We start from the raw sequence: 14917 nt of genomic DNA, 5'->3' as shown, positions 1-14917 counted from the left end.
CTGCCACACCACTTACCACTGCCACACCCCTTTCCACTGCCACACCCCTTACCCCTGTCACACCCCTTACCACTGCCACTCCCCTTACCACTGCCAGAAAACTTACCACTGCCACACTCCTTATATTGCCACAATCCCTACCAATGCCACACTCCTTACTCTTACCACACCCCTTACCACTGCAACACCCCTTACCACGGCCACATCCCTTACCACTGCCACACTCCTTACCACAGCCATGTTCCTTACCAGTGGCACACCCCTTACCGCTGCCACACTCCTTACCAGTGCCATACCCCTTACCACTGCCACACTCCTTACCACAGCCAAGTTCCTTACCATTGACACAGCCCTTACCACTGCCACACTCCTTACCACTGCCAAACTCCTTACCACTGCCACACACCTTACCACTGCCACACCCCTTACCACAGCCACACTCCTTACCACTGCCACACCCCTTACCACTGCCACACTCCATACCACTGCCACACCCCTTACCACTGCCACACCCCTTAACACTGCCACTGTCCTTACCACTACCACACCCCTTACCACTGCCACACTCCTTACGACTACCACACCCCGTACCACTGCCACAATCCCTACCACTACCACACCCCTTACCACTTCCACATTCCTTAGCACTGCCACATCCCTTACCACTGCCACTACCATTACCACTGCCACACCCCTTACCACTGCCACACTCCGTACCATTACCACACCACTTTCCACAGCCACAATCCCTACCATTGCCACAGTCCTTACCACTGCCACACCCCTTACCACTTCCACACTTTTTACCACTGCCACAGTCCTTACCACTGCTACTATACTTATCACTGCCACAGTCCTTACCACTACCACACCCCTTACCACAGCCACAGTCCTTACCCCTGCCACAGTCCTTACCACTACCACAGTCCTTATCACTGCCACACCCCTTACCACTGCCACACTCCTTACCACTGCCACACTCCTTACCACTGCCACACCCCTTACCACTGCCACAATACTTATCACTGCCACAGACCTTACCACTGCCACACTCCTTACCACAGCCCCAGTCCTTACCACAGGCCCAGTACTTACCACTGCCACACCCCTTACCACTGCCACACCCCTTACCACTGCCACACTCCATATCACTGACACACCCCACCACTGCCACACCCCTACCACTTCCACACCTCTTACCACTGCCACACTCCTTATCACTGCCACACCACTTACCACTGCCACAGTCCTTACCACTGCCACACCCCTTACCACTGCCACACCCCTTACCACTGCCACACCCCTTACCACTGCCACACCCCTTACCCCTGCCAAACCCCTTACCACTGCCACTCCCCTTACCACTGCCACACTCCTTACCACTGCCACACTCCTTATCATTGCCACAATCCCTACTACAGCCACACCCCTTATTCTTGCCACCCCCTTACCACTGCAACACCCCTTACCACCGCCACACTCCATACCACAGCCACACCCCTTACCACTGCCACACCTTTTACCACTGCCACACCCCTTACCACTGCCACAACCCTTTCCACTGCCACACCCCTTACCTCAGCCACACTCGTTACCACTGCCACACCCCTTACCACTGCCACACTACTTACCACTACCACACTCCTTATCACTGCCACACCCCTTACCACTGCCACACTCCTTACCACTGCCACACTCCTTACCACTGCCACACCCCTTATCACTGCCACAATACTTATCACTGCCACAGACCTTACCAATGCCACACTCCTTACCACAGCCCCAGTCCTTACCACAGGCCCAGTCCTTACCACTGCCACACTCCTTACCACTGCCACACCCCTTACCACTGCCACAATACTTATCACTGCCACAGACCTTACCACTGCCACACCCCTTACCACAGGACCAGGACTTACCACTGCCACACCCCTTACCACTGCCACACCCCTTACCACTGCCACACTCCATATCACTGACACACCCCTTACCACAGCTACACCCCTATCACTTCCACACCTCTTACCACTGCCACACTCCTTATCACTGCCACGCCACTTACCACTGCCACAGTCCTTACCACTGACACACCCCTTACCACTGCCAAACCCCTTACCACTGCGACACCCCTTACCACTGCCACACCCCTTAACACTGCCACACCCCTTACCCCTGCCACACCCCTTACCACTGCCACTCCCCTTACCACGGCCACACTCCTTACCACTGCCACACTCCTTATCATTGCCACAATCCGTAACCACTGCCACACCCCTTACTCTTGCCACACCCCTTACCACTGCAACACCCCTTACCACCGCCACACTCCATACCACTGCCACACCCCTTACCACTGCCACACCCCTTACCACTGCAACACCCCTTACCACTGCCACACCCCTTACCACTGCCACACTCCTTATCATTGCCACAATTCCTACCACTGCCACACCCCTTACCACTGCCACAGTCCTTACCACTACCACACCCCTTACCAAAGCCACACTCCTTACCACTGCCACAATACTTATCACTGCCACACCCCTTACCACTGCCACACCCATTACCACTGCCACCATCCTTACCACTGCCACACCCCTTACCACTGCCACAGTCCTTACCACTGCCAGACTCCTTACCACTGCCACACTCCTTACCACTCCAACAGTTTTTATCACTGCCACACCCCTTACCACTGCCACACTCCTTACCACTGCCACACCCGTTACCACTGCTCACCCCTTACAACTGCCACACCACTTACCACTGCCACACCCCTTACCACTGCCACACCCCTTAACCCTGTCACACCCCTTACCACTGCCACTCCCCTTACCACTTCCACACTCCTTACCACTGCCACACTCCTTATCATTGCCACAATCCCTATCACTGCCACACCCCTTACTCTTGCCACACCCCTTACCACTGCAACACCCCTTACCTCTGCCACACCCCTTACCACTGACACAATACTTATTACTGCCACAGACCTTACAACTGCCATAAACCTTACCACAGCCCCAGTCCTTACCACTGCCACACCCCTTACAACTGCCACACCACTTACCACTGCCACACTCCATATCACTGACACACCACTTACCACTTCCACACCCCTACCACTTCCACACCTCTTACAACTGCCACACTCCTTATCACTGCCACACCACTTACCACTGCCACACTCCATATCACTGACACACCACTTACCACTTCCACACCCCTACCACTTCCACACCTCTTACCACTGCCACACTCCTTATCACTGCCACACCACTTACCACTGCCACACTCCTTACCACGGACACACCCCTTACCACTGCCACACCCCTTACCACTGCCAAACACCTTACCACTGCCACACCTTTTACCCCTGCCACACCCCTTACCACTGCCACTCCCCTTACCACTGCCACACTCCTTATCATTGCCACAATCCCTACCACTGCCACACCCCTTACTCTTGCCACAACCCTTACCACTGCAACACCTCTTAACACCGCCACACTCAATACCACTGCCACACCCCTTACCACTGCTACACCCCTTACCACTGCCACACCCCTTACCACTGCCACACCTTTTACCACTCCCACATCCTTTTCATTGCCACAATTCCTACCACTGCCACACCCCTTACCACTGCCACAGTACTTACCACTACCACACCCCTTACCAAAGCCACACTCCTTACCACTGCCACAATACTTATCACTGCCACACCCCTTACCACTGCCACACACCTTACCACTGTCACAATCCCTACCACTGCCACTCCCTTACCACTGCCACACTCCTTACCACTGCCACACTCCTTACCACTCCAACTGTTTTTATCACTGCCACACCCCTAACCACTGCCACAGTCCTTACCACTACAAAACCCCTTACCACTGCCACACCCCTTACCACTGCCACACTCCATATCACTTCCACACCCCTTACCCCTGTCACACCCCTTAGCACTGCCACTCCACTTACCACTGCCACACACCTTACCACTGCCACACTCCTAATCATTGCCACAATCCCTACCACTGCCACACCCCTTACTCTTGCCACACCCCTTACCACTGCAACACCCCTTACCTCTGCCACACCCCTTACCACTGCCACACTCCTTACCACAGCCATGTTCCTTACCACTGCCACACCCCTTACCGCTGCCACACTCCTTACCACTGCCATACCCCTTACCACTGCCACACTCCTTACCACAGCCAAGTTCCCTACCATTGACACACCCCTTACCACTGCCACACTCCTTTCCACTGCCAAACTCCTTACCACTGCCACACTCCTTACCATTGCCACACCCCTTACCACAGCCACACTCCTTAGCACTGCCACACCCCTACCATTGCCACACTCCTTACCTCTGCCACACCCCTTACCACTGCCACACCCCTTAACACTGCCACTGTCCTTACCACTACCACACCCCTTACCACTGCCGCACTCCTTACGACTGCCACACCCCGTACCAATGCCACAATCCCTACCACTACCACACCCCTTACCACTGCCACACTCCTTAGCACTGCCACATCCCTTATCACTACCACTCCAATTACCACTGCCACACCCCTTACCACTGCCACACTCCGTACCACTACCACACCCCTTACCACTGCCACAATCCCTACCACTGCCACAGTCCTTACCACTGCCACACCCCTTACCACTGCCACACTTTTTACCACTGCCACAGTCCTTACCACTGCTACAATACTTATCACTGCCACAGTCCTTACCAATACCACACCCCTTACCACAGCCACAGTCCTTACCCCTGCCACAGTCCTTACCACTACCACACTCCTTATCACTGCCACCCCCCTTACCACTGCCACACTCCTTACCACTGCCACACTCCTTACCACTGCCACAATACTTATCACTGCCACAGACCTTACAACTGCCACAAGCCTTACCACAGCCCCAGTCCTTACCACTGCCACACCCCTTACCACTGCCACACCCCTTACCACTGCCACACTCCATATCACTGCCACACCACTTACCACTGCCACACTTTTTACCACTGACACACCCCTTACCACTGCCACACACCTTACCACTGCCAAACCCCTTACCACTTTCACACCCCTTACCCCTGCCTCACCCCTTACCACTGCCACTCCCCTTACCACTGCCACACTCCTTACCACTGCCACACTCCTTATCATTGCCACAATCCCTACCACTGCCACACCCCTTACTCTTGCCACACCTCTTACCACTGCAACACCCCTTACCACCGCCACAGTCCATACCACTGCCACACCCCTTACCACTGCCACACCCCTTACCACTGCCACACCCCTTACCACTGCCACACCCAATACCACTGCCACATCCTTATCATTGCCACAATTCCTACCACTGCCACACCCCTTACCACTGCCACAGTCCTTACCACTACCACACCCCTTACCAAAGCCACACTCCTTACCACTGCCACAATACTTATCACTGCCACACCCCTTACCACTGCCACACACCTTACCACTGTCACAATCCCTACCACTGCCTCGCCCCTTACCACTGCCACAGTCCTTACCACTACCACACCCCTTACCACTGCCACACTCCTTACCACTGCCACACCCCTTACCACTGCCACAATCCCTACCACTACCACACCCCTTACCACTGCCACACTCCTTAGCACTGCCACATTCCTTACCACTGCCACATCCTTTACCACTGCCACACTCCTTACCACTACCACACCCCTTACCACTGCCACACTCCTTATCACTGCCACACTCCTTACCACTGCCACAATACTTATCACTGCCACAGTCCTTACCACTACCACACCCCTTACCACGGCCACAGTCCTTACCACTGCCACAGTCCTTACCACTGCCACACTCCTTATCACGGCCACACCCCTTACCACTGCCACACTCCTTACCACTGCTACACTCTTTTCCACTGCCACACTCCTTACCACTACCACACCCCTTACCACTGCCACACCCCTTACCACTGCCACAATCCCTACCACTGCCACACCCTTTACCACTGCCACAGTCATTACCACTGCCACAATCCTTACCACTGCCACACTCCTTACCACTGCTAAATTCGTTACCACTGCCACAGTCCTTACCACTGCCACAATACTTATCACTGCCACAGTCCTTACCACTACCACACCCCTTACCACAGCCACAGTCCTTACCCCTGCCACAGTCCTTACCACTACCACACCCCTTACCACTGCCACAGTCCTTATCACTGCCACACCCCTTACCACTGCCACGCCCTTACCACTTCCACACTTCTTGCCACTTCCACACTCCTTATCACTGCCACACCACTTACCACTGCCACAGTCCTTACCACTGACACACCCCTTACCACTTCCACACCCCTTACCACTGCCACACCCCTTACCACTGACACACCCCTTACCACTGCCACACCCCTTCCCCTGCCACACCACTTAACACTGCCACTCCCCTTACCACGGCCACACTCCTTACCACTGCCACACTCCTTATCATTGCCACAATCCCTACCACTGCCACACCCCTTACTCTTGCCACACCCCTTATCACTGCAACACCCCTTACACACGCCACACTCCATACCACTGCCACACCCCTTACCACTGCCACACTCCTTATCATTGCCACAATTCCTACCACTGCCACACCCCTTACCACTGCCACAGTCCTTACCACTACAACACCCCTTACCAAAGCCACACTCCTTACCACTGCCACAATACTTATCACTGCCACACCCCTTACCACTGCCACAGTCCTTATCACTGCCACACTCCTTTCCACTACCACACTCCTTACCACTGCCACACTCCTTACCACTGCCACACCCGTTACCACTGCCACACCCCTTACCACTGCCACACCACTTACCACTGCCACACCCCTTACCACTGCCACACCCCTTAACCCTGTCACACCCCTTACCACTGCCACTCCCCTAACCACTGCCACACTCCTTACCACTGCCACACTCCTTATCATTGCCACAATCCCCATCACTGCCACAACCCTTACTCTTGCCACACCCCTTACCACTGCAACACCCCTTACCTCTGCCACACCCCTTACCACTGCCACATTCCTTTCCACAGCCATGTTCCTTACCACTGCCACACCCCTTACCGCTGCCACACTCCTTACCACTGCCATACCCCTTACCACTGCCACACTCCTTACCACAGCCAAGTTCCTTACCACTGCCACACCCCTTACCACTGCCACACTCCTTACCACTGCCAAACTCCTTACCACTGGCACACTCCTTACCACTGACACACCCCTTACCACAGCCACACCCAATACCACTGCCACATCCTTATCATTGCCACAATTCCTACCACTGCCACACCCCTTATCACTGCCACAGTCCTTACCACTACCACACCCCTTACCACTGCCACACAACCTTACGAGTGCCACACCCTGTACCACAGCCACAGTCCCTACCACTCCCACACCCCTTACCACTGCCACACTCCTTAGCACTGCCACATCCCTTACCACTGCCACTCCCATTACCACTGCCACACCCCTTACCACTGCCACACTCCGTACCACTATCACACCCCTTACCACTGCCACAATCCATACCACTGCCACAGTCCTTACCACTGCCACACCCCTTACCACTGCCACACTTTTTACCACTGCCACAGTCCTTACCACTGCTACAATACTTATCACTGCCACAGTCCTTACCAATACCACACCCCTTACCACAGCCACAGTCCTTACCCCTGCCACAGTCCTTACCACTACCACACTCCTTATCACTGCCACACCCCTTACCACTGCCACACTCCTTACCACTGCCACACTCCTTACCACTGCCACACCCCTTACCACTGCCACAATACTTATCACTGCCACAGACCTTACAACTGCCACAAACCTTACCACAGCCCCAGTCCTTACCACTGCCACACGCCTTACCACTGCCACACCCCTTACCACTGCCACACTCCATATCACTGCCACACCACTTACCACTGCCACACTTTTTACCACTGACACACCCCTTACCACTGCCACACACCTTACCACTGCCAAACCCCTTACCACTTTCACACCCCTTACCCCTGCCTCACCCCTTACCACTGCCACTCCCCTTACCACTGCCACACTCCTTACCACTGCCACACTCCTTATCATTGCCACAATCCCTACCACTGCCACACCGCTTACTCTTGCCACACCTCTTACCACTGCAACACCCCTTACCACCGCCACAGTCCATACCACTGCCACACCCCTTACCACTGCCACACCCCTTACCACTGCCACACCCCTTACCACTGCCACACCCAATACCACTGCCACATCCTTATCATTGCCACAATTCCTACCACTGCCACACCCCTTACCACTGCCACAGTCCTTACCACTACCACACCCCTTACCAAAGCCACACTCCTTACCACTGCCACAATACTTATCACTGCCACACCCCTTACCACTGCCACACACCTTACCACTGTCACAATCCCTACCACTGCCTCGCCCCTTACCACTGCCACAGTCCTTACCACTACCACACCCCTTACCACTGCCACACTCCTTACCACTGCCACACCCCTTACCACTGCCACAATCCCTACCACTACCACACCCCTTACCACTGCCACACTCCTTAGCACTGCCACATTCCTTACCACTGCCACATCCTTTACCACTGCCACACTCCTTACCACTACCACACCCCTTACCACTGCCACACTCCTTATCACTGCCACACTCCTTACCACTGCCACAATACTTATCACTGCCACAGTCCTTACCACTACCACACCCCTTACCACGGCCACAGTCCTTACCACTGCCACAGTCCTTACCACTGCCACACTCCTTATCACGGCCACACCCCTTACCACTGCCACACTCCTTACCACTGCTACACTCTTTTCCACTGCCACACTCCTTACCACTACCACACCCCTTACCACTGCCACACCCCTTACCACTGCCACAATCCCTACCACTGCCACACCCTTTACCACTGCCACAGTCATTACCACTGCCACACTCCTTACCACTGCCACACTCCTTACCACTGCTAAATTCGTTACCACTGCCACAGTCCTTACCACTGCCACAATACTTATCACTGCCACAGTCCTTACCACTACCACACCCCTTACCACAGCCACAGTCCTTACCCCTGCCACAGTCCTTACCACTACCACACCCCTTACCACTGCCACAGTCCTTATAACTGCCACACCCCTTACCACTGCCACGCCCTTACCACTTCCACACTTCTTGCCACTTCCACACTCCTTATCACTGCCACACCACTTACCACTGCCACAGTCCTTACCACTGACACACCCCTTACCACTTCCACACCCCTTACCACTGCCACACCCCTTACCACTGACACACCCCTTACCACTGCCACACCCCTTCCCCTGCCACACCACTTAACACTGCCAATCCCCTTACCACGGCCACACTCCTTACCACTGCCACACTCCTTATCATTGCCACAATCCCTACCACTGCCACACCCCTTACTCTTGCCACACCCCTTATCACTGCAACACCCCTTACACACGCCACACTCCATACCACTGCCACACCCCTTACCACTGCCACACTCCTTATCATTGCCACAATTCCTACCACTGCCACACCCCTTACCACTGCCACAGTCCTTACCACTACAACACCCCTTACCAAAGCCACACTCCTTACCACTGCCACAATACTTATCACTGCCACACCCCTTACCACTGCCACAGTCCTTATCACTGCCACACTCCTTTCCACTACCACACTCCTTACCACTGCCACACTCCTTACCACTGCCACACCCGTTACCACTGCCACACCCCTTACCACTGCCACACCACTTACCACTACCACATCCCTTACCACTGCCACACCCCTTAACCCTGTCACACCCCTTACCACTGCCACTCCCCTAACCACTGCCACACTCCTTACCACTGCCACACTCCTTATCATTGCCACAATCCCTATCACTGCCACAACCCTTACTCTTGCCACACCCCTTACCACTGCAACACCCCTTACCTCTGCCACACCCCTTACCACTGCCACATTCCTTTCCACAGCCATGTTCCTTACCACTGCCACACCCCTTACCGCTGCCACACTCCTTACCACTGCCATACCCCTTACCACTGCCACACTCCTTACCACAGCCAAGTTCCTTACCACTGCCACACCCCTTACCACTGCCACACTCCTTACCACTGCCAAACTCCTTACCACTGGCACACTCCTTACCACTGACACACCCCTTACCACAGCCACACTCCTTACCACTGCCACACCCCTTACCACTGCCACACTCCTTACCACTGCCACACCCCTTACCACTGCCACACCCCTTATCACTGCCACAGTCCTTACCACTACCACACCCCTTACCACTGCCACACAACCTTACGAGTGCCACACCCTGTACCACAGCCACAGTCCCTACCACTCCCACACCCCTTACCACTGCCACACTCCTTAGCACTGCCACATCCCTTACCACTGCCACTCCCATTACCACTGCCACACCCCTTACCACTGCCACACTCCGTACCACTATCACACCCCTTACCACTGCCACAATCCATACCACTGCCACAGTCCTTACCACTGCCACACCCCTTACCACTGCCACACTTTTTACCACTGCCACAGTCCTTACCACTGCTACAATACTTATCACTGCCACAGTCCTTACCAATACCACACCCCTTACCACAGCCACAGTCCTTACCCCTGCCACAGTCCTTACCACTACCACACTCCTTATCACTGCCACACCCCTTACCACTGCCACACTCCTTACCACTGCCACACTCCTTACCACTGCCACACCCCTTACCACTGCCACAATACTTATCACTGCCACAGACCTTACAACTGCCACAAACCTTACCACAGCCCCAGTCCATACCACTGCCACACCCCTTACCACTGCCACACCCCTTACCACTGCCACACTCCATATCACTGACACACCCCTTACCACTGCCACACCCCTACCACATCCACACCTCTTACCACTGCCACACTCCTTATCACTGCCACACCACTTACCACTGCCACACTCCTTACCACTGACACACCCCTTACCACTGCCACACACCTTACCACTGCCAAACCCCTTACCACTTTCACAGCCCTTACCCCTGCCACACCCCTTACCACTGCCACTCCCCTTACCACTACCACACTCCTTACCACTGCCACACTCCTTATCATTGCCACAATCCCTACCACTGCCACACCCCTTACTCTTGCCACACCTCTTACCACTGCAACACCCCTTACCACCGCCACACTCCATACCACTGCCACACCCCTTACCACTGCCACACCCCTTACCACTGCCACACCCCTTACCACTGCCACACCCAATCCCACTGCCACATCCTTATCATTGCCACAATTCCTACCACTGCCACACCCCTTACCACTGCCAAAGTCCTTACCACTACCACACCCCTTACAAAAGCCACACTCCTTACCACTGCCACAATACTTATCACTGCCACACCCCTTACCACTGCCACACACCTTACCACTGTCACAATCCCTACCACTGCCACACCCCTTACCATTGCCACAGTCCTTACCACTGCCACACTCCTTACCACTGCCACACTCCTTACCACTCCAACAGTTTTTATCACTGCCACACCCCTTACCACTGCCACAGTCCTTATCCCTGCCACACTCCTTTCCACTACCACACTCCTTACCACTGCCACACCCGTTACCACTGCCACACTCCTTACCACTGCCTCACCCCTTACAACTGCCACACTCCTTACCACTGCCACACCCCTTACCACTGCCACACCACTTACCACTGCCACACCCATTACCACTGCCACACCCCTTACCCCTGTCACACCCCTTACCACTGCCACTCCCCTTACCACTGCCAAAAACCTTACCACTGCCACACTCCTTATCATTGCCACAATCCCTACCAATGCCACACCCCTTACTCTTGCCACACCCCTTACCACTGCAACACCCCTTACCACGGCCACATCCCTTACCACTGCCACACTCCTTACCACAGCCATGTTCCTTACCACTGGCACACCCCTTACTTCTGCCACACTCCTTACCACTGCCATACCCCTTACCACTGCCACACTCCTTACCACAGCCAAGTTCCTGACCATTGACACACTCCTTACCACTGCCACACTCCTTACCACTGCCAAACTCCTTACCACTGACACACCCCTTACCACTGCCACACCCCTTACCACTGCCACACCCCTTAACACTGCCACTGTCCTTACCACTACCACACCCCTTACCACTGCCACACTCCTTACAACTACCACACCCCATACCACTGCCACAATCCCTACCACTGCCACAATCCCTACCACTACCACACCCCTTACCACTTCCACATTCCTTAGCACTGCCACATCCCTTACCACTGCCACTACCATTACCACTGCCACACCCATTACCACTGCCACACTCCGTACCATTACCACACCCCTTACCACAGCCACAATCCCTACCACTGCCACAGTCCTTACCACTGCCACACCCCTTACTACTTCCACAGTTTTTACCACTGCCACAGTCCTTACCACTGCTACAATACTTATCACTGCCACAGTCCTTACCACTACCACACCCCTTACCACAGCCACAGTCCTTACCCCTGCCACAGTCCTTACCACTACCACACTCCTTATCACTGCCACACCCCTTACCACTGCCACACTCCTTACCACTGCCACACTCCTTACCACTGCCACACCCCTTACCACTGCCACAATACTTATCACTGCCACAGACCTTACCACTGCCACACTCCTTACCACAGCCCCAGTCCTTACCACAGGCCCAGTCCTTACCACTGCCACACCCCTTACCACTGCCACACCCCTTACCACTGCCACACTCCATATCACTGACACACCCCTTACCACTGCCACACCCCTACCACTTCCACACCTCTTACCACTGCCACACTCCTTATCACTGCCACACCACTTACCACTGCCACAGTCCTTACCACTACCACACTCCTTACCACTGCCACACTCCTTACCACTGACACACCCCTTACAACTGCCACAATACTTATCACTGCCACAGACCTTACCACTGCCACACCTCTTACCACAGCCCCAGTCCTTATCACTACCACACCCCTTACCACTGCCACACCCCTTACCACTGCCACACTCCAAATCTCTGACACACCCCTTACCACTTCCACACCCCTACCACTTCCACACATCTTACCACTGCCATACTCCTTATCACTGCCACACCACTTACCACTGCCACAGTCCTTACCACTGACACACCCTTTACCACTGCCGCACCCCTTACCACTGCCACACCCCTTACCACTGCCACACCCCTTACCACTGCCACACCCCTTACCCCTGCCACACCCCTTACCACTGCCACTCCCCTTACCACTGCCACACTCCTTATCATTGCCAAAATCCCTACCACTGCCACACCCCTTACTCTTGCCACACCCCTTACCACTGCAACTCCACTTACCACCGCCACACTCCATACCACTGCCACACCCATTACCACTGCCACACCCCTTACCACTGCCACACCCCTTACCACTGCCACACCCCTTACCACTGCAACAATTCCTACCACTGCCACACCCCTTACCACTGCCACAGTCCTTACCACTACCAATCCCCTTACCAAAGCCACACTCCTTACCACTGCCACAATACTTATCACTGCCACACCCCTTACCACTGCCACAATCCCTACCACTGCCACACCTCTTACCACTGCCACACTCCTTACCACTGCCACACACCTTAGGACTGCCACACTCCTTACCACTCCAACAGTTTTTATCACTGCCACACCCCTTACCAGTGCCACAGTCCTTATCACTGCCACACTCCTTTCCACTACCACACTCCTTACCACTGCCACACCCGTTACCACTGCCACACTCCTCACCACTGCCTCACCCCTGACCACTGCCACAATCCCTACCACTCCCACACCCCTTACCATTGCGACAGTGATTACCACTGCCACACCCGTTACCACTGCCACACTCCTCACCACTGCCTCACCCCTGACCACTGCCACAATCCCTACCACTGCCACAGACCTTACCACTGCCACACCCGTTACCACAGCCCCAGTCCTTACCACTGCCACACCCCTTACCACTGCCACACCCCTTACCACTGACACACTCCATATCACTGACACACCCCTTACCACTGCCTCACCCCTGACTACTGCCACAATCCCTACCACTGCCACACCCCTTACCATTGCCACACTCCTTACCACTGCTACACTCCTTACCAGTGCCACAGTCCTTACCACTACCACAACCTTTACCACTGCCTCAGTCCTTAACACTGCCACAATACTTATCACTGCCAAGGTCCTATCCACTACCACACCCCTTACCACAGCCACAGTCTTTACACCTGCCACAGTTCTTACCACTACCACACTCCTTATCACTGCCACACCCCTTACCACTGCCACACTCCTTACCACAGCAACAGTCCTTATCACTGCCACACCCCTTACCACTGCCACACACCTTACCACTGCCACACTCCTTATCACTGCCACACCCTTTACCACTGCCACACCCCTACCACTTCCACACCTCTTACCACTGCCACACTCCTTATCACTGCCACACCACTTACCACTGCCACAGTCCTTACCACTGACACACCCCTTACCACTGACACACCCCTTACCACTGCAACACCACTTACCACTGCCACACCCCTTACCACTGCCACACCCCTTATCCCTGTCACACCCCTTACCACTGCCACTCCCCTTACCACTGCCACACCCCTTACCACTGCCACACTCCTTATCATTGCCACAATCCCTACCACTGCCACACCCCTTAC

The sequence above is a fragment of the Microtus pennsylvanicus genome, chromosome X (assembly GCF_037038515.1).
Source record: "Microtus pennsylvanicus isolate mMicPen1 chromosome X, mMicPen1.hap1, whole genome shotgun sequence".
In the NCBI taxonomy this organism is placed as follows: Eukaryota; Metazoa; Chordata; class Mammalia; order Rodentia; family Cricetidae; genus Microtus; species Microtus pennsylvanicus.
This window is presented reverse-complemented; position numbering follows the sequence as displayed.